The sequence below is a fragment of the Bos indicus genome, chromosome 20, assembly GCF_029378745.1.
Source record: "Bos indicus isolate NIAB-ARS_2022 breed Sahiwal x Tharparkar chromosome 20, NIAB-ARS_B.indTharparkar_mat_pri_1.0, whole genome shotgun sequence".
Lineage (NCBI taxonomy): Eukaryota > Metazoa > Chordata > Mammalia > Artiodactyla > Bovidae > Bos > Bos indicus.
Genome location: NC_091779.1, coordinates 35,641,403 through 35,669,144, shown reverse-complemented (window position 1 = coordinate 35,669,144; position 27,742 = coordinate 35,641,403). Strand labels below are relative to the sequence as shown.

Sequence of the window (27,742 nt, the reverse complement as noted above, 5' to 3'; positions counted from 1 at the left end):
GCCAGGCTCCTCTGTCCATGGGATTCTCCAGACAAGAATACTGGAGTGAGTTGCCATTTTCTCCTCTAGGGAATATTCCCAACCCAGTCAAATCTGCATCTCATGTGTCCCCTGAGTTGGCTAGTGGGTTCTCTACTACTAGCACCACTTGGGAAACCCCAATAGCCCAATAGGCAATATAATAGAATGTAGGACACTATTCATGGTAGTAACAAAACTACAAAGTATATATCAACCAAAGAAACAACATCTTTATAGAGAATAAATGTTAAACTATTAAAGCACAAATCAGAAAATCTAAACAAACGAAACACTGAACAGCATATAGAATTAACACCTTGCTTTAACATCACATAGAGTTGTTTTCCTTGATCAATCTTTAAATTCAACATGTGTGTGCTGAGTTGCTCAGCTGTGTCCAACTCTGCAACCCCATGAACTCTAGCCCGCTAGGCTCCTCTGTCCATGGGATTCTCCAGGCAAGAATACTGGAGTGGGTTGCCATTCCTTTCTCCAGATCTTCCTGACCCAGGGATCGAACCCATATCTTCTGCGCATCTCCTGCATTGCAGGCGGATACTTTACCACCTAAGCCACCAGGGAAGTGCTTCAAATTTAGTGCACTTACAATCAAAATCCCAGAGTGAAACTTTTTTTAACATGAAAAACAAATTCTAATAGTTATGTAGAAAAATAAGAATTTTCAAAAAGTTAAGACAAAATCAAAAAAGAAGACATACCAGCTATCAGAACATTTTACAAACAGAGGAAACCTTAAGCTAACAGAAGTGGCAGACTGGGAGAAAATAAAGACAACAGCTGAAACCCACAAATAATTAAATTTTAAAATACACGAATAAACTTTTGTGATTCAGTTAATATTGTAAATGAAGTTCAAAACAGATTGTGCGGGGGAGAATAACCCACCATACCAGATAATATAACAAATTATAAGCCATAATTACAAAAACCAGCAAAGTTGTACATATACAGTAAGGAAAAAAATGGGCCAAAGTATATAAATCACACAAGAAAAAGCTGAATGGCTAATGATTAGTGAAGAATGTTCTACCTTACTAATTATCAAACAAATGTAAATTAAAACCACTTAATAAAAGAGATCAGCAAAAAATTAGCCAGAAAATAACAAGTAAGTGTTCATGAGAAAATGGGGACATGGTAATCTTTATACATCACTGGAATAAGTACAGAGCAATACAGGATTTCTAGAAAGCAACCTAACAGTGCCTAGTGAAATGAACATGCATGTATACAACAGCTGTAAAATCCTACTCCTGAGTTTATATTGCAAAGGGACTCTCATCTAAGTGAGTATAAAGCCATATTAGAGGATATTCATGCCAGGTTGTTGAATCCCAAAACAAGAATTTGGGGTAAGCTAAATGTCCATTGATAAAGGAAATTGATAAAAGAAATGTATAATATGATAAGATGGAATCCTAGGTGACTATCAGGCATAATGAACAAGATTTACATGTAGCAACATGGTGTTCAGTTGCTCAGTCGTGTCCGACTCTTTGCGATCCCAGCTTGCAAACTCAGGCCTATCCATGTCGTATAGTAGCGACATGGATGAACCTCAGAACAGAATTTCAGTGAAAAAAAAAAAAAAGAGTAAAAAAGAAAGAGATTCAAAGCTTGATAGTGTTTATGTAAGTCAAAAACACTGACACAAAATGACATTTTTTCCAAGGATATACTTATCTAAATAAACAAAGGAAAAACAAATTGCAAAGACATAAAGTATAATAGAGTGAGTCCACATAGGAGGAAAGAGGTGGTACAGAAAATGAAGAGGAGAAAGTACCAAAATAGCAAGAGGGGACTCATATGGACTGAGGTTGATAATGGGTCATGAAGAAAACAGTTTTAATAACTCAGTTCTCTAGATACAGAAGATGTGCTACGTCTTCTTTAGGTGACTATCAGGCATATTACATATATGTGCAATGGAATACTAGTCAGCCATAACAAAGAATAAAATAATGACATTCACAGCAACATGGTTAGACCTAGACATTATAATACTTAGTGAAGTAAGTCAGACAGAAAAAGACAAATACCATGCAATATCACTTATATGTGGAATCTAAACTATGATACAAAAGAATTTAATTACAAATCAGAAACAGACTCATAGACATAGAAAATAAACTTATGGTTACCAAAGAGGAAAGGGATTGGGGGAGGGATAAATTGGGAGTTTTGGATTAACAGATACACACTGCTGTATATAAAATAGGTAACCAACAGGTTTTTCCAGTAGTCATCGAATCAGTCGATCCTAAAAGAAATCAGTCCTGAATATTCATTGGAAGGACTGATGTTGAAGCTGAAGCTCCAATACTTTGGCCACCTGATGTGAAGAACTAACTCCTCGGAAAAGACCATGATGCTGGGAAAGATTGAAGGCAGGAGGAGAAGGGGACCACCGAGGATGAGATGGTTGGATGGCATCACTGACTCAATGGACATGAGTTTGAGCAAGCTCCGGGAGTTGGTGGTGGACAGGAAGCCTGGTGTGCTACAGTCCATGGGGTTGCAAAGAGTTGGACACGACTGAGAGAATGAATTGAACTGAAACAACAGGTGGGCTTTACCAGGTGGGTCAGTGGTAAAGAACCCACTGACCAATGCAGGAGACATGGGTTCAATCCTGGGTCAGGAAGATCTCCTGGAGAAGGAAATGGCAACCCACTCCAGTATTGTTGCCTGGAGAAATCCATGGACAGAGGAACCTGGTAGACCACAGTCCATGGGGGTCACAAAAAGTTGGACAGGACTGAGCAACTGAGCATGCAAAGAGCAGGTCCTACTTGGGAACTGTTAATATATTCAGCATCCTGTAATAAACCATAATGGAAAAGAAAAAATAAAAACAAAAATTACTCAATTCTCACATGAGACCTATGAAAGACAAAGCAAAGAAAGGAAAAGAAATAAAAGGAGTGATGAAAACCCTTCTGGTTGATTTTTGTCTCTTTGTGTTCTGAACCATCTGTCTCACTTGTTCAGAAATGAGTTAAACCCATTATCTAGGACTCAGTCAAAGAAGAGGTGTCTTCTCCAGGACACTTCTCTCTTTAAGCCTCAGTTTCTTTACATGTAAGAGTGTCCATCCACCAGGTTTGATGGGTGGGTTAAAGGAGCTGCCCATGAACATCTCTGCACGGTGTCTGGTTCAGGTTACATGCTCAATACTCAGTGGGCATTACCATTTGGATATGCAGAATGTTAGAACTTCACAAAGCCTGGGAGGAAGGGAGTCAAGTCTTATTTCATGAACATGGGACTGGATGTACAGAGAAATTATGTGACTTGCTCATGGTCTGGAGGTAAAAGGGAAAACAGAAATAAGAAGGCAGCTCAAATCCCTCTTTTCCCCATTGTGTCCATTACTACCCACTGCCTCCTCAGGCTTCCTTGAGAAGATGTATACAAATTCATTTTCCCAAGATGAAAGGAAATTTTTATTAATGGAATATTACATATATATACTGTGCCATGCAGCTTGTGGGATCTTAGCTCCCTGACCAGGGATTGAACCTTTGCCCTTGAAAGTGAAAGTGTGAAGTCTTAATCACTTTACTAGCAGGCAATCGTGGCATATTATTTAAATCATGCATATTTAAATCCATGTCACTATTTCTGGCCAATGGAACACTGTGAAAGGAATGAAAAATACAAAAAATAAAAAACGTTATTTATCCAACTCTTTTTAAAAGATACAATGTGGTTTCCAAATCATGCCGATGATTGTCCAAAATTAGGAGAAAAAGTGCCTATAGAGTTAGGGAAAGGAAATGACAGCAGGGGAGTAGTAGGTATCAGGGTGTACCAAGCCAGGTCAGCAGACTGGACAGTAACTCAAGGGCCATCATCTTGAGACCCTGTGAAGTAGAAAAGGATGAGAAATTTAAAACCAGGGCTTTCCATCCAACCTCCGGAAGAATGCTTTAATTTCTTTGTCTTCAAAATCAAATGTGGCGGCTAGCAAGTTGCTGCCAACAGTGGGAAGCCTGCCATTCTGATGGAATGCTGCTATCCCTGTGAAGGCATCAATATCATGAACTATTTTGAATGCAAGAGAAGAGCCATCAAGGCCATACAAAACCCCGGGGCCCAGCCAGGATTAGAACATCAGCTTCAGCCACAATAACAATGAGAGTATATATGGTGGTAGCATCAAAACAGGATGGCTTCCAAGAACCCAATGCTTGAAGCCCAAAGACAGAATCTTGACGATGCCCTGGTATAAGTGGTATTATTATTTAACTAAATAGACCCCTGCCCTGTAAGCAACTTTCCTTCTCCTGCTCTTCATTAGCTGTTTCCTATTACTTTTTCATGCCCCCCAATATAGAGTGTTTTGGAATTTGCTCTGTAATCCAGTGTTCCTATGTCTCAGTTCAGTTCAGTTCATTTCAGTCTCTCAGTCATGTCTGACTTTTTGCGACCCCATGAATCGCAGCACGCCAGACCTCCCTGTCCATCACCAACTCCCGGAGTTTACCCAAACTCACGTGCATCGAGTCAGTGATGCCATCCAGCCATCTCATCCTCTATCGTCCCCTTCTCCTCCTGCCCCCAATCCCTCCCAGCATCAGGGTCTTTTCCAATGAGTCAGCTCTTCACATGAGGTGGCCAAAGTATTGGAGTTTCAGCCTCAGCATCAGTCCTTCCAATGAACACCCAGGACTGGTCTCCTTTAGGATGGACTGGTTGGATCTCCTTGCAGTCCAAGGGACTTGCAAGAGTCTTCTCCAGCACCACAGTTCAAAAGCATCAATTCTTTGGCTCTCAGCCTTCTTCACAGTCCTATCTCTAGGGGCAAATGATTGCACTGTATTTTGCTTCCCCCCTACTGCACCTCAGAAGGAAATCAAATGTCTTCTGTTACATTGTATTTCTATCAAATTTCTTCCTGTGAACTCTGACTTCTGTTGGTAATCTATTTTCATTCGTTCAACAGCAATGAAAACAGAGAGCTGTTCAACTATTGGGGGGTAATGGAGAGCAAACCATGAACTCTGAGGACACTCAAATGCCAAGCAAGGTTTTTCCCAAAAATCACTCCTTAGAAAAAAGAGAGAATCCCTTTACATTTTGAGTTTCTTACTATAGAGTGTTCTCATCATTATTTTATTTCTAATAACACCATTCTTTTCAGGGAAAACACATTATCCTGAAACACTTGTAATCAATGCAAGATTCTGATATTTCTAAGTGGAATTGGTGAACTTCAATACATATTTAATTATTCTTTCACTTGAATGAATGGCCTCATATTTGCCAAAGTGGGTGTTGATGGTGAATAAGCCTTCTAAATATCACTTTTAAAAATATTACAGTAAGTGGTTACATAGTGAATGTTGAAAATATGTAACTGTCAGATGAAAGAAAACAACTGTCATAGTGCTATGCTGTGGCTTTGAATAAAACTGAAATAAGATTATGGAAAAAATACGACCTTAGTAAATTCTGTGAAATATAAAATAAGATATCGAATTATATTATTTAATTTTATAAATGCATAAAATGATTAAATATATGTAACTAAATAAAGTATTTATAAGTAGATGATGAAAGATTTTTAGCTACATCTCTAGAATTTTGCGGGGGTGGGGAACAGGAGGACTTATTTGGAGGATGGAAGAGGGTCTTGTGTTTGGCATTGCCTTATACTAGGGCATGTACGGTAGACATATACACAATGGCTGAATTCTAACCATGGTTCCTGGACAAGAACTATCAACACTTCACTGCAAGTTCTTTTCTTTCCTGTGTGTTCTTGAGAAAGTATGTTTACCTAACAGTCTTTATCTTGATTCCGGGCCCTTAGTAAATGATGGCTCTTTCCTACACATGACCACAGTAGTCTGTGACAAAAGCACTTGGGTCTTACACAAGGAAATGAGTGTTTGAAGTATTACTTCAAAAGTTCGCCACTTTAGGAGACTCTATACATTTATTCAAAGAATGCTGGGCACGGACCAGAGCTGCCTGGGAAGCTGTTTTGAGGACTGCCTTCAAAGAGTCAGTTCAGTCCAAATGACAGAGCCAGACTCTGCACTTTATAGACAGCCCTTTTATTTTAGCTTTTAACCCCAAATGGTTACACTCACGCCATTTGCCAGATTGGCCTCTGGATGACTTTCAGCTCTTTCCAGAAATCATTAAATCCACTCCCTTCCACTGGCTCCCATCCCCCACCCCACCCCAAAGGATGAAGACTTGGCACAGAGCAGGACTCTCAGAAAAATGCTTTGCAGGCTCCGAAGACAATTCCACATGAGGAGTTCCAAATGTTTAGAGGAAAAACAATATAATTAGAGTAAGTATATGACCTCCCAATGAGAATGAACTGAAAAGAGACAACATTCCTTTGGGTTCTAAGTACAGGGAGATTTGTTTTTAAAAATCATTTTATATTCTTGCCTCACGTTTGAAATTCACAAGCCTTGCATTTCATACCAGGTAGTCAGGTATAGCAAGTACGTTTATCTGCTTACTGTAAGCCTTAGCTTTAAAAAAAATTTTTTTCAGGGACTAAGCCTATAAACCGAAGCACCATTTACAAATGTGCTATGCAGTTTACCAAGAACAAGGAACCAAAATGAATATGCTTGGATGAAATGAAAGCATTTTCAAAATGAAAAATTTGGATGCTTTAGCAAAACACAGAAACCATCATCCCAAGTAACAATACTAAACATAGAACCATAGGTGAGTGTGATGTGCCACAGAAGTAATGAACCATCCCCTTTAGTTACTCACTTATGGAGGGTATTGTCATACTAAAGGCTATAACTTTTAGATGGTCTGAAAATTAAACTTATATGGACCTGTCTCATTTGCAGGCTTGGTTAATACATCTTTCCTCCTACATTTTGGCCCCAGCATGTTACGTTCTCCTTCTATATAATATTTGGGTTTTATCTTTACTGGGCAGTTATTTTGTTATGAATTTATTGCTATTCATTTTTTCAACACAGTCTCCTAGCATATAACCTATTCCCTGTTTGGAAATTACACTGTGTTAGAAACTTCTTTTTGTTTTTTTCAAGCCACTGGGGTATTTTTTAGTAAGTTCACTGAGGCACTAATTTCCCAAGTAGGAGTTGCTGAGCCTTTCAATGTTGTCAAATAGCCAACTTGTGAGTTGATAGGAAGAGCCAATAAATGCAGACATAATGCAATTCAAACCGGTTGAGAAATATTACTCTGGGGATTTAAAAAGTGAAAAAGAATCCAGGGAAATTTGCTAATTCTTTTGGATAGAATTTTAAAATTAGGGAATGAAGGAAAACAAATTAGGCTTTCCATATTTGGCTATCAGAAGAGCATTTGATTCAGAAGAGTAATTTTATGGTTAGAGTAATTCAAGCTGGGTTGACTATTTGAAGACTAAGATGCATAATTCTAATATGGGACTGGTTAGGCTCACATTTCTCATTACCTCTAGAGAGAACACAGTGCCAAATACAGACCATTAAGATAAATCCTGTCACTGTGCAAAAGTTTTAGGAAACTTTTTCCAGGAACTTAACCCAGAGGAAAACCCAACAGAAACAAAAACGATTTACATTTGTACACACTACAGCATTTCTCTGGGTTCTGCCAGGTCCTTTTTTAGATATTCTCAGGTAAGTTCTTTATTCCTACCTCTGGCATCTCACTGCAACAAGAGCAGCCATTGAGTGAGTGCTTGCAGTTGTCAAATGGGTACATGATGGGGTCAGATTCACAAATTCTTTTGTAGGTTCAGATATGTTTCTCCACTTGAATGTATCTCCAGGAGGGAGAAATTTTGTCTCTCTGATCTACTGTTAAATCCTCAGAACCCAGAAGAGTGCCAGGTACGTGGAAAGCATCAGCAACCATTTGTTGACTTTTATGGGTGAGGAAATTCAGGGACCTCCAGAGAGTAACAATGACACATTTGTTAAGGTCCCTGAAGTCTTTAGACAACTGTTCTATTTATTCTATTTTTTGTAGACATGTATATTTTACAAGGGCATTACCTTCCATTTCTGTCATAATTACACATAATTACATACACACACACACACACACTCATACACATATATTTACTATTGTTTCTTGTTTTTTACTTCAACCTCATGCTGAGCAATTACATCTAAGAAATCATGAATTTGGTGTGCTAGTTATATAATAATTGCTTTCTAATATCCATAAAAATAAATACTAAGATTTAAGTTCAAGAAGGAATAAAAACTTTGGCTGTGTACCACTAGAAATCATCTCACATGTTAAAAGGTGCTATGCCTACCATATTTGGGGCAACTCTGTTATACTCTATCCATATAAGAACCCTGTAGAAGTCCCATGAACAGAGCAAAGCAGGTCCTGTAAGCTCATTTACCAGTGAATTAACTGAGGTGAATGGACACACAGTCACACAGCCAATAAGTGATGAATTTAGAACTACAATCCCCCCAATATTCTTCATTGCCAATTTACTGATTTCCACTATTTTAGGCCTTTAGCCAAAGACTTTGACTGTGTAGATCACAACAAACTGGAAAATTCTGAAAGAGATGGGAATACCAGACCACCTGACCTGCCTCCTGAGAAATCTATATGCAGGTCAAGAAGCAACAGTTAGAACTGGACATGGAACAACAGACTGGTTCTGAATCAGGAAAGGAGTACATTAAGTCTGTGTATTGTCACCCTGCTTATTTAACTTATATGCAGAGTACATCATGTGAAATGCTGGGCTGGATGAAGCACAAGTTGGAATCAAGATTGCGAGGAGAAATATCTATCAATAATCAGAAATGCAGATGACACCACCTTTATGGCAGAAAGTGAAGAAGAACTAAAGAGTCTCTTGATGAAAGTGAAAGAAGAGAGTGAAAAAGCTGGCTTAAAACTGAACATTCAAAAAACTAAGATTATGGCATCTGGTCCCATCACTTCATGGCAAATATATGGGGAAACAGTGGAAACAGTGGCAGACTTTATTTTTGGGGGGGGGGCGCTCCAAAATCACTGCAGATGGTGACTTCAGCCATGAAATTAAAATACACTTGCTCCTTGGAAGAAAAGCTATGACCAACCTAGATAGCATATTGAAAAGCAGAGACATTCCTTTGCTGACAAAGGTCCATCTAGTCAAAGCTATGGTTTTTCCAGTAGACATGTATAGATGTGAGAGTTGGACTATAAAAAAAGCTGAGTGCTGAAGAATTGATGCTTTTGAACTGTTGGAGAAGACTCTTGAGAGACCCTTAGATTGCAAGGAAATCAAACCAGTCAATCCTAAAGGAAATTAGTTCTGAATATTCATTGGAAGAACTGATGCTGAAGCTGAAATGCCAACACTTTGGCTACCTGATGCGAAGAACTGACTCCTTGGAAAAGACCCTGATGCTGGGAAGGATTGAAGGAGGGAGGAGAAGGGGTTGACAGAGGATGAGATGGTTGGATGGCATCACCAACTCGATGGACATGAGTTTGAGCAAACTCTGGGAGCTGGTGATGGACAGGGAAGCCTGGCATGCTGCAGTCCATCGGGTCGCAAAGAGTCGGACATGACTGAGTGACTGAACTGAACTCAACTATTTTATTGCTCCCCCAGAACTCCTGGGGAAATCTGTAACTAAGCTAGTATTTGCTTTTTCTTAGGGTGGCTGCTGATACCCAGGGTCTAGCTTAGAGCTGTTTGAAAGCAATCTTGAAAGGATGAAACAGACACAGAGAGGACACATTATGTAGGCCTTAATTTGTAATTGTAGTCAAGGGAAGAATAAAAATTACTGGTGGATGCCTTCCCTATTGGTTCCGATGGTGAAGAGTTGGCCTGCAATGAGAGAGACCTGGGTTTGATCCCTGGGTCAGGAAGATCCCCTGGAGGAGGAAATGGCAACCCACTCCAGTATTCTTGTCTGGAAAAATCCTATGGATGGAGAAGCCTGGCAGGCTACAGTCCATGGGGTCATGAAGAGTAGGACATGACTGAGAAACTAACACTTTCACATGTCTCATTGGTAATAATGAGCATAGGACAGAAAAGGGTAGACAGATGGGTCGTAAAGGGGAAAAAAATAGATTATTAGCTTAGAAAAACATACTCCCAGGATGTTTATTTGCATGTAAATATATATAAAGCCAAGTAAGTCTTATTGTTGTCATAATCATGTCAACAATAGTTGAAGTCGATGAGCATGCCCACTGTGAACCAGCTGTGTTACCTGCACTATCTCATGTATTCCTCATGGCAGGCAGGTTTCTTGCTCAGAGTAACCTTCTCAGGATCATGGACCTAAGAGGGAGCAAAACCAGACTTTGAAGAGTCTCTCTGATAGATTCCTTCCTTTCCCTTTCTGCAGGTGTTTCCCCAGTGGTGGAAAAGCATCATATAGCCTTCAGAGCATGCCTACATTTTGGTCAGACAATGAGATCAAATAATGCTGTACACCAAAGAGCTCATGTGACCTATATAGGCCCATTGCAATGGGCAGCTATGAGATGTGGTCATGACTATGTGGTACATATTCATCTGAGATCTGGCCTAAAGCTTTGAATGACTATGGAGCAGCTATATAATCCATGTTTTATACTAACTTACCTCAAATGGACCAAGCAGTCCACACTGAGCTGTACATAAAGTCTTGAAGTTGCCTAAGGTGCCCACAAAATCCTTAAGACTAGCCTGAATGAATAGAGTAAGCCAAGGTCAAGTGGCCGAAAGTCCAAAATAAAGCCTTCCAAGGCTGCCGTAATCTCAGCCCATATTTTTTAAAGTAACTGAATGATCTTATCTCTGAGTTTTAGAAAAAATGATAAGGAATGTTTCAAAATCCGTCCTCCCAGCTATCATCTGGCTGGCTGATAGCTTCATGTGCTATATATACAGCTCAGTTCTCCCATGCATTTGACATTATATTCTGATAGACAGGAGATGTCTTGTAATAGATGGTCTAGAAAGCCAGAGACATATTTTTTTCCCTAATACATTCCCTGTTTTTAAACTTTCAGCAAGTTATGATGAAAAGACCTTATAAATATATATTTTAAAACCAGTTAATAATTAAACCAAAGAGAGAAAGAGGGGGAAAAAATTAAAACTTTAGCAACGCATCTCAGTTCACACACCTTAGGATCAAGAAGTCTTGACAAAACTCTAAACAAAATACCTTTTGTGATTCCAGTCATCACTCTATCCTTAATAGAAAGTAAAGAGAAAGCTCCTGAGATGGGGAAAATGCCCACATTTTGAAGGATCGGAGAAGGAAGCTCCAGTCGATTACGTGTGGCGGAGCTAGAGGAAAGTTAGGAATTCCAGGATTCACACAAGCCTGGCAGCTTCATATGCAAGGAAGAAACAGCTGAGAACAGTGTGATGTACAGAGCGGGAGGTGAACAAGTCCCATATGGAGAGAGCGAAGGAACAGAAGTCCTGCCTGTATTTCTGCAGACAGAATCTTTTTAGAAAAGCTAAACTTGTAATTAGGGTCATAGTTTCTCAAATTCTCTCTTGCAAATTTGCATCACTTCAGGGTGTTTCTTGGTTACTTTGCTATTTTTAAAAACTTCCTTACTCTAGTGGTGTTTTTTTTTTCCTTTTATTGAATTAAAAAACAAAAAAACTGTTTTCGGGGACTTCCTTGGTAGTCCAATGGTTAAGACTCCATGGTTTCACCTCAGCAGGTACTTGGTTCCATCCCTGGCCAGGGAACTAAGATCCTACATGCCACGTGGCATGACCAAAAACTTTGAAGATAAGAAACTTAAAAAAAGTACCAACTGTTCCCATGAAAAGTGCAGTGGTTCTAACTCAGAGGCTATGCTCCAAATCACCAATGCACACCTGATTACACACAAAGTATCTAGAAGGAACTGTGAGCCTCCTAGCTTCTGCTGTAGCATGGGATCGACATCATAGTCTTGTGTCAAAGTATTAGTCACTAAAGTGTATGTACCCTAAGACCCCTTGACCACTCAGCCTGTGAAAGGACATTCAAAGAAAATAGGTAACAGTCAATAGCAATGTTCAGCAGTTCTTGTTTCCTCTTCCACAAGGGATCCTTAGAACAAGGTGCCCCTGGGACTCTTCCTGGCGATCCAGGGGTTAAGACTTCCCCTTCCACACAGGTGGTGTGGGTTCCATCCCTGGTTAGAGAGCTAAGATTCCCACATGTCTCCTAGAGAAAAAACCAAAACATAAAACAGAAACAATACTGTAACAAATTCAATAAAGACTTTTAAATTAGTCCACATCAAAACCAAACATCTTTAAAAGAACATAAAGAACGCTGCTCCCCTAAGTGTCTGGCTTCCTTACGGACAGAGGGTGGTTTGGGTGGGGTTTCATTTCCCTGTTATTCCCCCTCTACCTCCTGGTGCCTGCACTTAGTTGCCACAGCTGCTGTCACTTTGACGCGATGCTGGCGTCAGCCCACTAGCTAGCTCTGTGTCACTCCATTCTTTTATTTCTGCGAGGTTCTTTTCCACTCCCTCCCTCATGGAGGACTCAGGATTGCTTTTTCTTTACTGTACCTGCTGCTGTTTCACTAAGATGGAGAACAGAGGGAGGGGACGAGAGGAGGGAAGATGGATGGGTCGAGAGTTTATTCTTCAGTGTTACAACTCTCTCGAGGCTCCTCAAAGGCAAGTTTCACTCTCCTTATGTCTCACTGTGTCTATAACGGACCACCAGGGAAGCTTATAGGGCACCTGTTCTCTCACAAATCACTATTTCCACAGGGACTTGGAAAAAGTTCCCTTGGATATTTGGGGCTCTCTACAGAACGTGAAATTCCTAAGTTTTTAAGTTAAACTTATTTTAAACAATCAGCTTGATGCCTTGGCACATTTCCCATCTTCTGCTCAGGATAAGCTATCACTCCTGTCTATGAGCTAGTCAAGATGCTACTCTATCCATTCCCTATGTACCTCAATATGTCCAACTATCGGTACAAGCATCCACTCCTTTTCCTTATCTTCAAGTCTCCTTTACTCCATTACTGCTTTTCCCAGGGATCTATAGGATTCTTAGGTGAATGGTACACTCAGAAGCACACTCTGGGCCATGAACCTGGGTCTCCCGCATTGTAGGCAGACACTTTACCATCTGAGCCATCAGGGAATTCCCCTCTAAAATGAGTGTGAAGGTTTAATTCTTCACTTTACTCCAGGACTCCTAAACTCTAATGGAAAAAATGTGATCAACCAAAATGGAAGACACTATAGAAAGCATGCCTAGCTTCCTGCCATGGCTATCACCTTCCCTTAGCAGGCAACCTGGCTTCCTTCTGGCCACCAGCCATACTTGGGGACCTCAAATAGCAGGAGGTAGAATTGAGAGCAACAGGCAAGTCTCGGAACTATTGGTGACAAATCTATTGCATCACTTGTGGAGACCTAGCCTCTCATCTTGGAGCCATTCTTCTTTATTGTAACGTGGGTCTGTCCTCTTGCCTTTCCTTTCTGAAATCATATTGCTCTCAGTATTTTTTGAGAATCTAGCTGGTGATCCCAATCTGCTTACTTAGAAACTGCATCCTGTCCTCAAGAAACTCACAATCTGAATTCATGGAGTCAAGAGCAGGCCCCTTTTTCTCCGTGGCTGCCTTCTTGATTGAGACCCTGCTGAAATGCAGAAAGCTGAAATTCACCTTTCCCGACAGGGTCAATTTGATCTGTATCTCTGGCTTCTCCTGTGTTGCTACTCAGAAGCCTGGGTGTTGACATACTGGAAAGATTAAAAAAAAACAAAACAAAACAATGTCCCGAACAACTACATTAAACACACACACACACACACACATACACACATCTTGCATATTTCATTGTGTGACAATGGCAAACAGCAGTCTTTAACCTTTAAGAATTAATGGAAGCTCTTTAATTAGGAACATTTAAAACTAGGAGACACTCAGCATCAAAAGGAAATACTGAAAAATTTGAAATATTAACACTTTAAGCTTATTAGAATCCTTTCAGTTCTGAAAGGGCATCAATGGGCATGTTCACATTTATTGTTTGATTGTTTAACCTTTCACTCTGGCCCTTTTCAAACATACACAAAACAGAGAGAGTGGAATACTGAATCCTTGCTAACCCAATATCCAGTTTCAACAGTTATCAACTCAGACTGAATCCTATTTCATCTATAACGTTCACACACATTCCTCTTCTACCCTCATTGGATTATTATTTTTTTTCATTCAATTGGATTTATTTAAAGTGCACTATTAAAATTAATGGTATAAAAAGGAGAATAAAGTTTAAAACCTTACATATTTTCTGGATAACCTTATAATTTTATGAGTTTTTTCTTCCTCTTTTTAAAATTGAAGTATAATTGATTTACAATATTGTGTTAGTTTCAGGTACACAACATGGTGATTTGATATTTTTAGACATTACAAAACGATCACTACAATAGGTCTAGTTACTATGTCACCATACAAAGTTATTACAATATTATTTGCTATATTTACTATACTGTATATTATTTTTTTATAACTGGGATACATCTTCCTGCTGGATTTCATAACTGGCATATATCTTGCTGGATTGATCCCTTTATCATTGGGTAATGTCCTGCTTCGTCTCGTGTTTTTAAGTCTTTGTTTTAAGCTCTATTTTGTCTGATATAAGTACTGCTACCTCAGATTTCTTTTCATTTTCATGCATGACATACTTTTTCCATCCCCTCCCTTTCTGTCTGTGTGTCTTTAGATCTAAAGTGAGTCTCTTGTAGGTAGCACTTATGTGGGTCTTCTTTTGTCATTCATTCAACAATTTTATGTCTTTTGATTGAAGCATTTAGTTCATTTACATTTCAAGTAATTGTTGATAATGTACTTGTGTTGATAATGTACTAATGTACTTTCTTATTTTGTTCTCTTTCCTTGTGATTAGATGACTGTTTTTAGTGTTATGTTTGAATCTCCTCTTTGTGTGTGTATCTATTATAGAATTATGGTTGTGGTTACCATGAGGTTCATATCTAACATTCTGCATGTATATATATACTTTCTGTGACTAGAATACATTCTATTCTATACCATGAATAGCAGGATTGTTAGAATGCATTCTAACAATCCTGCTGTTTTACTCTCCTTCCCACATCTAATGGTTTTGACATTATATTTTACATCTTCTGTTTTGTGTATTGTTTAACTATATGTTGTGGGTATAGATGATTTTACTACTTTTGTCTCTTAACCTTCCTACTAATTTTATAAGTGGTTGACCTACTGCCCCTGTTGTAGGTTTGCCTCTAGCAATGAGATGTTTTTCTTCGTAATTTTCATATTTCTAATTGCAGTCATTTCTTTTCCACTTATAGAAGTCCTTTTAACAACTCTTATAAGCCCATTTTAGTGGTACTGAGCTCTCAGCTTTTGCTTATCTGTAAAACTCTTTACAGAGTTTTAATCCAATTTAAATGATAGCCTTGCCAAGCAGAGTATTCCTGGTTGTAGAGTTTTTCCTTTCTGCTGAAAAGTCAGCTGATAGTCTTACGGGACCTCCCTTGCACATAACTACTGTTTATCACTTCTTTCTTGTAAGATTTTTTTCTCGATCTTTTAATTTTTGTCATTTTAATTATAACATGTCTTGGTGTGAGCCTCTTTGACTTCATCTTGCTTGGGACTCCCTGTGATTCCTAGACCTGAATGCTTGTTTCCTTCTTCACACTAGGAAAGTTTTCAACTATTATTTCTTCAAATAAGTTCTTTGCTCCTTTCTCTCTTCCCTTTCTGGGACCCCTAAAATGTGAATATTAAGCTGATGTTGTCCCAGAGGTCTCTTAAACTATCTTCATTGTTTAAAATTATTGTTTCCTTTTTTTGTTCAGCTTTCTACTACTTTGACTTCCAGTTCATAAATTCATTCCTTTGTATCATCTAATCTACTATTGATTGCTTCTATCTCAGTGATTATATTTTCAGCTTCGTTTGCTTATTTTTTATATTTTCTAGCCATCTGTTAATTCTCACTGTATTCATCCACCTTTCTCCTAAGTTCACTGAGCATCTTTATGATCATTACATCAAGCTCTTTATTGAGCAGGTTGCTTATTTCTGCTTGGTACTTCTTCTGGGGTTTTGACTTTTTCCTTTGCTTTGAACTTATTCCTCAGTTTCCTCATTTTGTCTAAATTTCTCTGTTTATTTCTATGTATTAGGTAAGTGGGTTACGTTTCCCAATCTTAGGGAAGTAACCTTATATAGAAGTCCTTTGGGGTCCAGCAGAACCTTCCCTCTGGCCACCAGATCTATATGTTTTAATGACATCTCCTATATGGGCTTCATGGGCCCTTCTGCTGTGGCAGGACTCACTATTGTAGGCAAGTGAGTGGGTAGGCCGGGCTGGCTCCCAGATCAATTGGCTGCCAGGCCCTGGCTTATGCAGTGGCTACCTTATGCAGCTCACCAGCGGAAGGGACAAGGTCCTGGGGCTACTAGATTATTATGAAGCAAATTACAGACTTTATACCATTTCATTCATAAGTATTTCAGTATATATCTCTAAATGATAGGGATTTTTTAAAATTACACATAAAATATTTGAAATAATTCCTTAAATGTCATAACATATCCAATTAGTATTCAAATTTCCCCACAATTGGTTTTTTTAAATTGTTTTTATAGTTGCTTTGTTGAAATCAGGAGCCAAAAAGTTCCACCCATTGCATTTGATTGATGTGTCTCAAGTCTTGTAATATACAGCTTCCTCCCTCTTTTCTTGACTCTTTCCAATTTATTTGCTAAATCTACCAGGTTTCTTATCCTGCATAGTTTTCCACTGTCTAGATTTTGCCAATTTTATTTCCATGCTGTTGTGTAAGATTCTCCTCTGCCCCCTTATTTCCTGTAAACTAGAAATTAGGTCTGGAGTGTCATCTGATTCAGGTTCCATGTGTGTGTGTGTGTGTGTGTGCATATTTCACAGATGGGTGTTTTGTAACATCTTCAGGAAGTATGTCATTATTTGTTTCTCTTTTTGTGATTTTAGCAGCAATTATTTATTTTTAAAAACTACTTACACCCACATTTTTTTCTGAGCTGATATTATACATATTGTAAAATATTCATTAGAAACACCTGTAAGTTTTATTGCAGTCTTCGCCCATTTTCATTTCCATTAGCTAAAGAGCATTCTTTTTGTTAAGCATCAGCCTCCAAAATTCCCACCAGTCATACTTGTGTGTCATTTCTTCTGCAGTGAGATGGTTACATTTGCCCTGATTTTTCCTCCATTTCCTTCCTACCCACTACATCCCTCAGGAAGGGAATCTGAAAATCTTGATGGTACCGTCTGGTATTTTATAACAATTCCTTAGTGTATCATCTTATCCTTATTGTACTTTTCCTTTGCCTGTCCCACAGTGACTGTTTTCCTAAACTCTTAAACTTGCCTCTAAGATTCTGATCACCAGTTCCAATGTGTGGGTTTTTCCCCCATACCGCCAAACACTTCTCTGACACCAGCTGGATGATTACAATTCAACTCAGTTTTGAAACTATCTGCCTGGAGATAGCATCAGATTCTACAAGTTAAAGGCTCAGTCCCATAAGACTGCCCTACCACTTCAGATGCCAAGCGCGAATCTAGGTTTTTATCTGTGCTTTGGACTGATTGATAATGACTCAGAGGTTCCCAGAGCCCCTCCTTGGGTTTGATTAATATGTTAGATCAGCTCACAGAGCTCAGGAAACCAGTTTACTCACTAGATTACTGGTTCATTATAAGGCATATTAAGGGATACTAATTAATAGCTAGACAAAGAGACACACAGGGCAAAGGAGCTTGTATCTTTGTGGAGTTTGGGGCCTGACACAGAGACACATGGAAGCATTCTGGTTTGAGAATGTTCCTTAGACCCTGTCCTTTGGGTTTTTATCGAATCTTCATTATGTAGGCATGACTGATTATATCATTGACCATTGGAGACTGATTCAACCTCAAGCCCCTCTCCTCTACCCAGAGGTTTGAGGGGATGGGGCTAAAAGTTCCAGCCCTCAATTGAATGGTTGGTTCCCCTGGCAACAAGTATCCATCTATAGATGTTTTCCAAAAGTCGCTTTTACATAAACTCTGATGTGGTTAAAAGGGATTTGTTATGACTATCAAGACACCTTTATTGCTCTTGTTACTTAAGAAATTTAGAGTTTTAGGAACTCTGTGAGAAATGGAGATAAAGACCAAATACATATTTCTTATTAAATCACAATATCACATCTTCCTTTTCTTTCTCAATTTGATTTTCGCCCATGCACAGTATTCACAATACATGAAAGTTTTATTACTTTGCTGCTGATATCTAAAGTCCCACAAGTTGGAGGTCCTGACTCAGTCTTCTCTTTTGCTTGTCTCTGATTTCTTGCCTAATCCAGGTAATGCTGACCATTCTTACTTATTAAATTCCCTTCCTTTTCTAGGCATTGCTGTCTTCTGATTTACCTCCTACCTCTCACATCACTTCTTCTTGGTCTCCTTCAAAGTCACCTCTTCCCCTGCCCATTTCTGAAATGTGACAGTTGCCCAATATTTTGTCTTTGGCTCTCTTCTCCCTTCACATGATGCTGAGTGGCCTGATTCATCCTCTTGGCTTCAATAACCAATGTAGGAGGATGACTCCCAGTTCTAGACCTTCTGCCAAGGCTTCTCATCTTAGGTCTAGTATTGTATATCCAACTGTTTACTAGAAGTCACTTTCAGACAATTCCTCCTCAATAGGAATGGAGCAGAACCCATGATCTCTCATTTCCAGCCTGCCTTACCCCACTCCACCACCCCAAACTTGCTTACTTCATTCTCTAGCTTTGTGAGTTACACCACTATCAGCCACAGTCATCAGTTCAGAAACCTGGACTCTTCCTAGGCTCCTTTCTCCCCCATCGTGGCTGATCAATCACCATTCATGCTAATTGCTCCCATTCATGCTTTGTCATTTCCCCTTTGCCATTACCATTCCCCTTATTGCCTAACTTGTTTGTCTGCCTCCTAAATTCTGCCCCTCCTATTCATTCTCCACACTGCTGCCAGAATAATCTTTCTAAAACGAGTTACAGTACTTTACACTGAAATTCCAAACTCCTTTATATGGCAGTCTTTATTTGAACTTTGGCCACAGTCTCTGTAGCCCACACTATGTACATTCCAAGGATCATATGCAGTAACGCATGTGAGTTTACTAATACATTGCCTGGCCCAATATACAGCAACTGTTTTCCATTTTTGGCCTAAATATTTGCTCTTCCTCTTCTGTTGTATATCATTCCATGCCTTTGTGTGATCGTACATGCTTTCCCATCCTCCCAACCCTCTCCTAGCCCTGTCTTCCCTTTTAACACCTGGGTGGTGCTTACTTACCTTTTAAACCTCAGTTCAAATCTATTTACTTCAGGAAGGCTTTTTTGAAATGTTAATTAGTTAGTGTTAGTTGCTCAGTCGTGCCCGACTCTTTGCGACCCCATGGATGCAGCCCACCAGGCTCCATCTGTCCATGAGATTTTCTAGGTCAGGATACTGGAGTGGGTTGCCATTTCCTTCTCCAGGGCATCTTCCCAACCCAGGGAATGATTCCAAGTCTCCTGCATTGCAGGCAGATACCCCTTCTCTGTGTTCCTAAAGTTCCCTCCATTACTTCTGTCATAGCCATACACAGTTCAATATCAATTTATTTGCCTCATGGACTGTAAGCAATGTGCAGGTCTTAAGGTTTAATATTTATGTCCCCAATAATAGACTAAGTGCCTGGCCCATTGTGGGTGTTCAGTCAAGGCAAAAATGAATAAAGCACAGAGAAAGGCAAATATATCATATGATATCACTTATATGTGGAATTTTAAAAGGTGATGCAGATGAACTTATTTACAAAACAAAAACAGACTCATAGAGATAGAAAACAAACTTGAGACTACCAAAGGGGGAACGTGAACGTGAAGTCACTCATTCGTGTCCGACTCTTTGCGACCCCATGGACAGTAGCCTACCAGGCTCCTCTATCCATGGGATTTTCCAGGCAATAGTACTGGACTGGATTGCCATTTCCTTCTCCAAGGGATCTTCCCAATCCAGGTCTCCCGCATTGTAGACAGACGCTTTACCGTCTGAGCCACCAAAGGGGGAAGGTGGGATAAATCAGGTATTGGGGATTAACAGATACACACCACTATGTATAAAATAAACAACAAGGTCCTACTGTATAGCACAGGAAAAGTTACAAATCTCATCACTCTTCCACTTAAGGTTCAAGCTCCTATTTTAATGACTGCATTTTATCTTTACTCCGCCCTGCATCATGTAATGGAGGGAGGTGTTGATAACACTGTCCCTCACTAGGGTATAAAACCCTTAATGGAAATAGAAGGTGTTTATCATACTCGTTTTGTAGCATCATCCTTGACCACTCTCTCCTGTAACTCTGAGCCCTCTAGCCCAGCATGGTTCTTGACTATCAATATTTGCAGATCTGATTTGCATTTTTCTTAGTAAAAGTGGCTCTTCTCCTACAGCCCAGTTACTAGAACTCGCCAATCCCTTCATCTATAGACACTAATTTCAAAGTCTCTTGAAATTTTCTATTCTTTTCTTTTCTTCCCACAGTAGACCTTTGGCCTTATGTCACCTTGGATCCCCAAATTCCTCACATTTCCTTCTGCCAGGACTTTACTTGCTAGAGGAAACAAAAAAAAAATGCTACCCTAATCCTTTTTGGAAATATTCTCATTTTAGCATGTTCAAGATTTCTTTCCTCTCCTTCTTCTACAGGCATACTTTAGGCCCCACATTTGTTTCCTTCGAGAGACAATCACTCCCTGCATCTCCTGCTTTCATATTTTGAGCCGTTATGCCTCTCCATTTCTGCTTCTCACTCTGGACAGAATGCCTTCAGCATCTCCTTTTTAAATCTTGACTCTTTAAAAACTCTTATCGTCTATCCATTCTTTTGTTGTCCTCACAACACAAGAATGAGAAACGGATTTCTTTCCCCTGATTAAAAAATACCTTGCTCAGATAAAGCCCAGCATCCCAGTTTCGTCCACCAGAACTCAAGTGTCCATCACCTTTAATCACATGTGTTTTATTGCATCCATAAAGCAATAAAACATTTCAGTTCACATACTATGCAACCAGTCGGCTGCAGCCAGCTCTAACTTAGGAAGAGAAACACTCGTGCCCAGGTTATTTCGTGAGGTAGGTTTGGGTTGCCGAGGACATTCCTCCTGCACTTTTCTTTTCCTCTAACCTTCTTCCTAAGGGTCTCTCTGTTGTCTCCACTTTTTCCAGTTCACTTTGACATCATGCTTCCTCTCCATCTGGATTCTAACTGGGCCTTCCTTTCCCTTTCATTTGCTTTGTATAGCTTCTGCTAGTCACACTTCAGTCTGCACTGATGTGAATTATCTCTTTCTTCTCTGAAAATTCACTGCAGATTTTGTGCGGTCTGTTTACTGCCCTGTGACTGCAGAGGGAATATGGCATAGAGATCAACGTCCTGGCCAGATCTGGGGGCTCTGCTCAGTTCCTTTCTAGTGTAATCACGGGCAAGTTGTTTAACACCTCTGAGCCTCTTCTATAAAGTGGGGATAACGGAGTACTTGGCTCATGATAAAGATTAACATTAGCACTTGTTATCATCGGCTCTTTGATTCCAATTAGATTATGCATCTTGCCCCCAGCATTTGCCCAACTACATAGGCCCTCATTCACCTCCCTCACACCATTTTTAAAACAAATGTGTGTGTGTGTTTGGTAGAGGATGTCTCTGGCAAAGAAAAAAAAAAAAATAGTAGGTTATACATCATCCCTGTATTTAACCATTTGGCCCAAGGAGGTGGGCGTCTGTAAGGTTTACCCATAAGTTTTTTTTTTTTTTTTTGCATTATCCCTTTATTCAATGAATTTTTGAGTACCTACTATGTAACATACATTTTTCAAGGCACTGAGATTACAACAGAGATGAACAAAACAGACAAAGTTTTTTACCAGTCTAGTGATGATGAGAGATATTAGGCAAGCAATCATGATAAAGTATGATGCTTATGACTACATGGGAAATAGAAGTTGATTTATGAGAAGTTCATTTATTGACCCTTATTCATTTATTTAATTTATTTAGCAAATATTTTTATTATTTAATATGTACTAGGCATTGTTCTAGGAACTGTTGGTCAGCAAGAAAAAATCAAAATACCTGTTCCCATGGAGGTCAAATCCACAATGCTGGTCTTTATCAGCACCACACACGAAACTAGTACTTTCTAAAGGGTAGAATTCATAACACATGTGAAATCTAAAATTATGTGGGTGGTACACAGACTAACACATTAGTAGTTTTACATTTATATTTGTTATTATATTTTATTCATGATATAGGCTGTTTGTGACAGTTTAGACAATGACTTCTTCTTCCTAATTGAATTTAATTTTAAAAAGCTGAGTTCAGTCAAAGAAAAGAAAAGTATTTAGTAAATAAGTATAGATTGTATGCTGACTTGGAAAAAATGTTATGGTGATACATATATTACCAAAAAACAATGCAAAACCCCCACAAAAAAGTGAAACACACCATTCACCTGAAATAAAATAAAACGTCCAGATGTCAACAGTATCATTCCATTGCCCAAACTCTCAGGATAAACTTTTCATTATTTTAAAGTTTTATAGCTATATGACATAAACTCAGTGGAGTGGGGATGAGAGAGGTAGGGATGGAGAAAACAGATTTACATTTTTTCTTCCACTCTTCTGTAAACTGTTTGAAAGTGGAAAGAAAGAAAGTGAAAGTGAAGTCGCTCAGTTGTGTCTGACTCTTTGCAACCCCATGGACTGTAGCCTACCAGGCTCCTCTGTCCATGGGATTTCCCAGGCAATAGTACTGGAGTGGATTGCCATTTCCTTCTCCAAGGGATCTTCCCAACCCAGGGATCGAACCCGGGTCTCCCACATTGTAGACAGATGCTTAACTGTCTGAGCCACCAGGGAAGTAGGGAAATTCTTATTCATAATTTTCAACATAGTATACAGCAATTAATAGATGCTAAATAAATGCTAGGTGAAACAATGAAAGAATCAATTAATGAAATGGGAAATGCCCTACTGTACCATCCAAACTACAGTGAATGCTCTGGCCTGCCTGAATGTAGTTAGCCACAGGGCACGAGAAGGAACAGTCTCTCTGAACCAGTCTACAAGAACAATTTAGGACTCTGCCCCAAAGATTCAAGAGCTGCTTTTCTACTAGAAGGAACATAAAAGAATTAACCTTTCTGCTGTGGAACTACAGACCAAGTGGTACAGTTCAGTTCAGTTCAGTCGCTCAGTCGTGTCCGACTCTTTGCGACCCCATGAACCGCAGCACACCAGGCCTCCCTGTCCATCACCAAGTGGTACAGCTTGCTTTCTATCACTGCCATAGAGGAACAGAGATAATGAAAAACCCTCACCAAGTTAGTTATATGCATTTTTTAAAAGGACTGATTAAATTACCAATAAGACCCTATTAAGTAACCTTTTGTCATCATCAGGATCTCTGTATTATGCTAACCATCAAAGAGAAATCATAGAAACTGCAAATTATAGACAGTTCTCTTTGAACCTATAAAAACTAAAAAAAGGAGCAAGGGGTAAATAACCTTTGAAAAGTAGCAAAAAAAAATAATACTAAAATATGGTTATTTTCCATATTTTCTGCAGCTTAAGAATAAAATTTTTTATATCCCTTATTTCAAAATGTTAATTCCTGCTATCCTTAACTGCTGAGGAAACCATATTTTCTATGTTGAGAGTTTCAAGAATTAAAAGGTCATTAAATTTTTTTTGCTAATAGAAAATCCTAATAGCTAAATTTCAAAGAACTAAGGATTCAAGTATAATGAATAACCCATGTTCTTATTTTTTACTGTGACAATTTAAATAATGATTCTGTAAGAGGTAATCTTTCTCAGTCATATCAGTTCAACCAGGAATTATCTTCTTTCGTTTTCAAACTCTGATTGTCTCACAGTTATGAACACACAAATGAAGTTAATATCCTAATCCTGTTGATTTCATGCTTGGGTTTTCTTATCAACTGTCATGAGAAATGCTGTCATTAGGCAGGTTGGGTAGATGCCCACTGCAAAGTCCTCTTACCTCATTAGACCAATTTCATAAGGCTTTCTGAATCTATTTGGTAGAAATGGGATCCAGACACCCACGTCTGAATTAAATTCTCCTAGCAGTTACCTCTCAAAGAGTGGTCCATCTCTCTGCTCTCTTTTCATTGGCTGTAGTAGGAGTTGAGTAGCATAGGATGAAGATGGACTGCTTGGCTTTTAAACTTGCCATTCTCCAAGGAACATGAATATGGTCTCCTCAATTTGAACAACTGCTGGGAGCAGGATTCAGTTCCTGATCTTGCCTAAGTTCACTGTAAATAGCTTGACAAGGGGAAACTAGCTTTCTTCTTCTTGCTACTACATTGATATACACTGCCTAGATCCACTTACAAGTAGTTGCTAGCCAGTCCTTTGACTGCCTTTGCAAATCAGACAAAGGATCTACCACTTTTCTGTAACAAAACAAATGATTTCTTAGTGCTAACCGACACTTCCACGATAGAAGAGCCTGGACAAGCCTGCATTTCGTAAATCAAAACTATGGTAAATACAACATAGAGAGTATACTGTCTTTTCAGGGACTAAATATTTACACTCACATTTTTGTTTGAGGACATGTCAAGTAAGTCTTTTCCTTTCAATTGGCATTTAGAGAACAAGCTGCTCCGTACCTTCCTGCATGATACCATTCCTTCCTATTCTCCTTATCTGTACCTGCGAGGAAGCACAGCTTTCTCTTTTGTCTTTCTTGTGGTTTTTTGAGATTTCTTGATGTTTGTGACAGGCCATGATAGGGGAAACTTTTATCACCTTGGGGTTTGGAGGCCTCAGTAAATTGAAAATTGCAAATGAAATCCACTGGGGTTGAATTCATCAGCTATTATGGCAGATGACCTTTGGCAGTGTATTGCACAGGAAGCTGTATTCAATATCTTGCAATAACCTATAAAGTGATGGCATCACCAACTCGGTGGACATGAGTTTGAGCAAGCTCCAGGAGTTGGTGATGGACAGGGAAGCCTGCCGTGATACAGTCCATCAGGTCGAAAAGAGTCGGGCATGACTGAGTGACTGAACTGACTGACTAAAAACCATATTTCTCCCCAGCCCTTCTTTCTTCTCCAAGCCTCATCTTCAAGCTCATTTTCCCTTCTGCTCAGGAACTCAGTCGGCACCGCTCGTTCCTCAGCGGAGGATCTCCGCCTTCCCTCTCACAGCCAGAGACCGAGCCCTACCCATAAGCTTTAAAGCCACCCAGGATGCCTTTGAAATTTGTGCCTGGTTCGCTAAGATCTCCTGGGAGTCTACTGGGTCATTGTATGTAGTACCTATGAGCAGCAGGACCGGGGACGGGCAGATCCGGAACTCTTCTCGCTCTGGGATATGTCACCAGTCCTCCGGGAACAAACAGAGCTCTAACTTCCAGGGGAACCCCATCATCCATTACAGCCGTCAGAGCTGGGTCCAGAATAAGCACAAAGCCAGAACAACACGCACTCTCAGCCAATTTCCCAAAGACCAGGACGCTAGGTTTTCAATTTGAACAGGAAAATAGAACAATTCGAAACTTTGGGTGACCCAGGCAAATTAACTGTGTGATTCCAAGTGAAATGACTGCCCTCTGGACCTTGGTTTCCTGATCTCTGGAGGAGAAGGCTGCATCTATGAGGAGTCGGGATTAGTCGACTGTTAAGATTTCTTCCCTCATGAGCTTTCAAGATTCTACAAGGCAGCTCTTCCTCAGCCAGGCCAGTCACGTGCTCAGGTATACAGGTATCAACAACCATCCTGGATTATCTAGTACAGCCATGACTTCAAATCTTTTCTCTAATTCTCAAAGTATGTGCACAATTTTCACTTCAGAAAATACTGTCAATTCGAGAGTGTCTCCTGATCATTTATGATGTTAGCTGATTTGCTTGCATGTATGTATTCAGCTGCAGCCCTCTGGGCCAGTGCTTGATAGAATGTGTGACCCTGCTCATATCCTCAGCGCCAGTCAGCGGCCAAGCCCAGCTTGGGAGCAAAGCTTTTTTAATTTAGCCAGCACTTATCTGGCGTTTGCAGTATACCAAGTACTGCTCTGCCATGACGTGCTAAGCCACTTCTGTTGTGTTCAACTCTTTGTGACCCTATAGACTGTAGCCCACCAGGCTTCTCTGTCCCTGGGTTCTCCCGGCAAAAATACTGGAGTGGGCTGCCATGCCCTCCTGCAGAGGATCTTCCTGACCCAGGAATCGAACCAGCGTTTCTTAAATCTCCTGCATTGGCAGGTAGATTTTTTTTTTTTAAACCACTAGCGCCACCTGGAAAGTCCCAAGCACTGCTCTACGACTGTGCAAATATCAGTTCATTGAATGTTCACAGCCATATGAATTGAGAATTTTTATTATTACCATTTTACATACGGGAAATGGAGGCACAGAGAGGTTAGTAAGTGGCCCTAGTCACACAGTCAGTGAGAAGCCAAGCCAGCTCTTCACCCTGCTCTAAGCTGCTGCTCTCAGCTCCAGGCACTTAGGGGGAGCAGCTGGCTTTGCTGGCCCCTCCACTCTGGCTCATGGTCAATGTTTCATTCTGATTTTACTATCTCCAATTTCCTCTCCAGTTTCCAAGAGTCCATCACAATGAATCTCTTAGCAGATCTTCAGGCTTCAACCTCTATGCAACTGTGATGTAGTGGAGGATGCTCTGTCCTCCCAGGGAAAACCTGTGGGTCATATCCCCACTCTACCTCTTACTGGTCCTGGGACTTCAGACATCCATCACCTGCCTTTACCAGCTCATTTGAAAATGAGGCTATTAATACCTGCTCAGCAACAGAGGGGACATCCACTGAGACCACACCTGGGGAAGTACCTTGAAAATTATAAAGTGACATAGACACCAAGGGATAATGTCAGCACCTGGCACCTTGCAGGTGATAGTCATTTATTGCACATTTGTTGAATTGATCACAGATGAGAAGCAACACAAAACTTGGACGAGCCTACGACATAGGAACACGTCCAGCAGAGAGCGTAGCCCTTGCTAGGTTCACAGTAGAGGAAACTCAAATCACTGTTTCTCTAAGGCAATGTACCTTTAAAATGATCTGCTCTAAGTAGGCACATTGTCTTCAAAGAAACCCAGAAGCCAGAGTCTCTGGGACCCATGTGTGTGCAGAGCCAGGTGAGGAGATGGGCCAAACCACAGGCCTGGGTTCAGAGAGGGTCAGGTGGGGCTGGGTGGTGGAGGAAGCTGCCTGGGATACTTAGGAGGGAGGCCTTGTCTCCTGAGGGCAGCCATCCCCCTCAAGGTGTCCTGTGAGCTTGGTTTAGTTCAGTTCAGTCACTAAGTTGTGTCTGACTCTTTGTGGACCCCATGGAGTGCAGTACGCCAGGCTTCCCTATCCATCACCAACTCCTGGATAGTGCAGATTTGCTCAAACTCATGTCCATGGAGTTGATGATGCCATCCAACCACCTCACCCTCTGTCATCCCCTTCTTCTGCCTTCAATCTTTCCCAGCATCAAGGTCTTTTCCAATGAGTCGGCTCTTCACATCACGTGACCAAAGTATTGGAGTTTCAGCTTCAACATCAGTCCTTCCAGTGAATATTCAGGATTGATTTCCTTTAGGATTGA

At 40.0% G+C, this 27,742-nt stretch overlaps 1 long non-coding RNA gene across 1 annotated transcript in view; it reads right to left on the bottom strand.

The window, feature by feature from the left end:
* Positions 1-12,224, bottom strand: part of LOC139178013 (uncharacterized) — a 50,565-nt gene extending 38,341 nt beyond the window's left edge. The window contains exon 1 of the long non-coding RNA XR_011562442.1: positions 10,242-12,224. This is a non-coding gene — a long non-coding RNA (uncharacterized lncRNA). The remainder of the gene's footprint in view (positions 1-10,241) is intronic.
* Between the last annotated feature and the right edge of the window lie 15,518 nt (positions 12,225-27,742).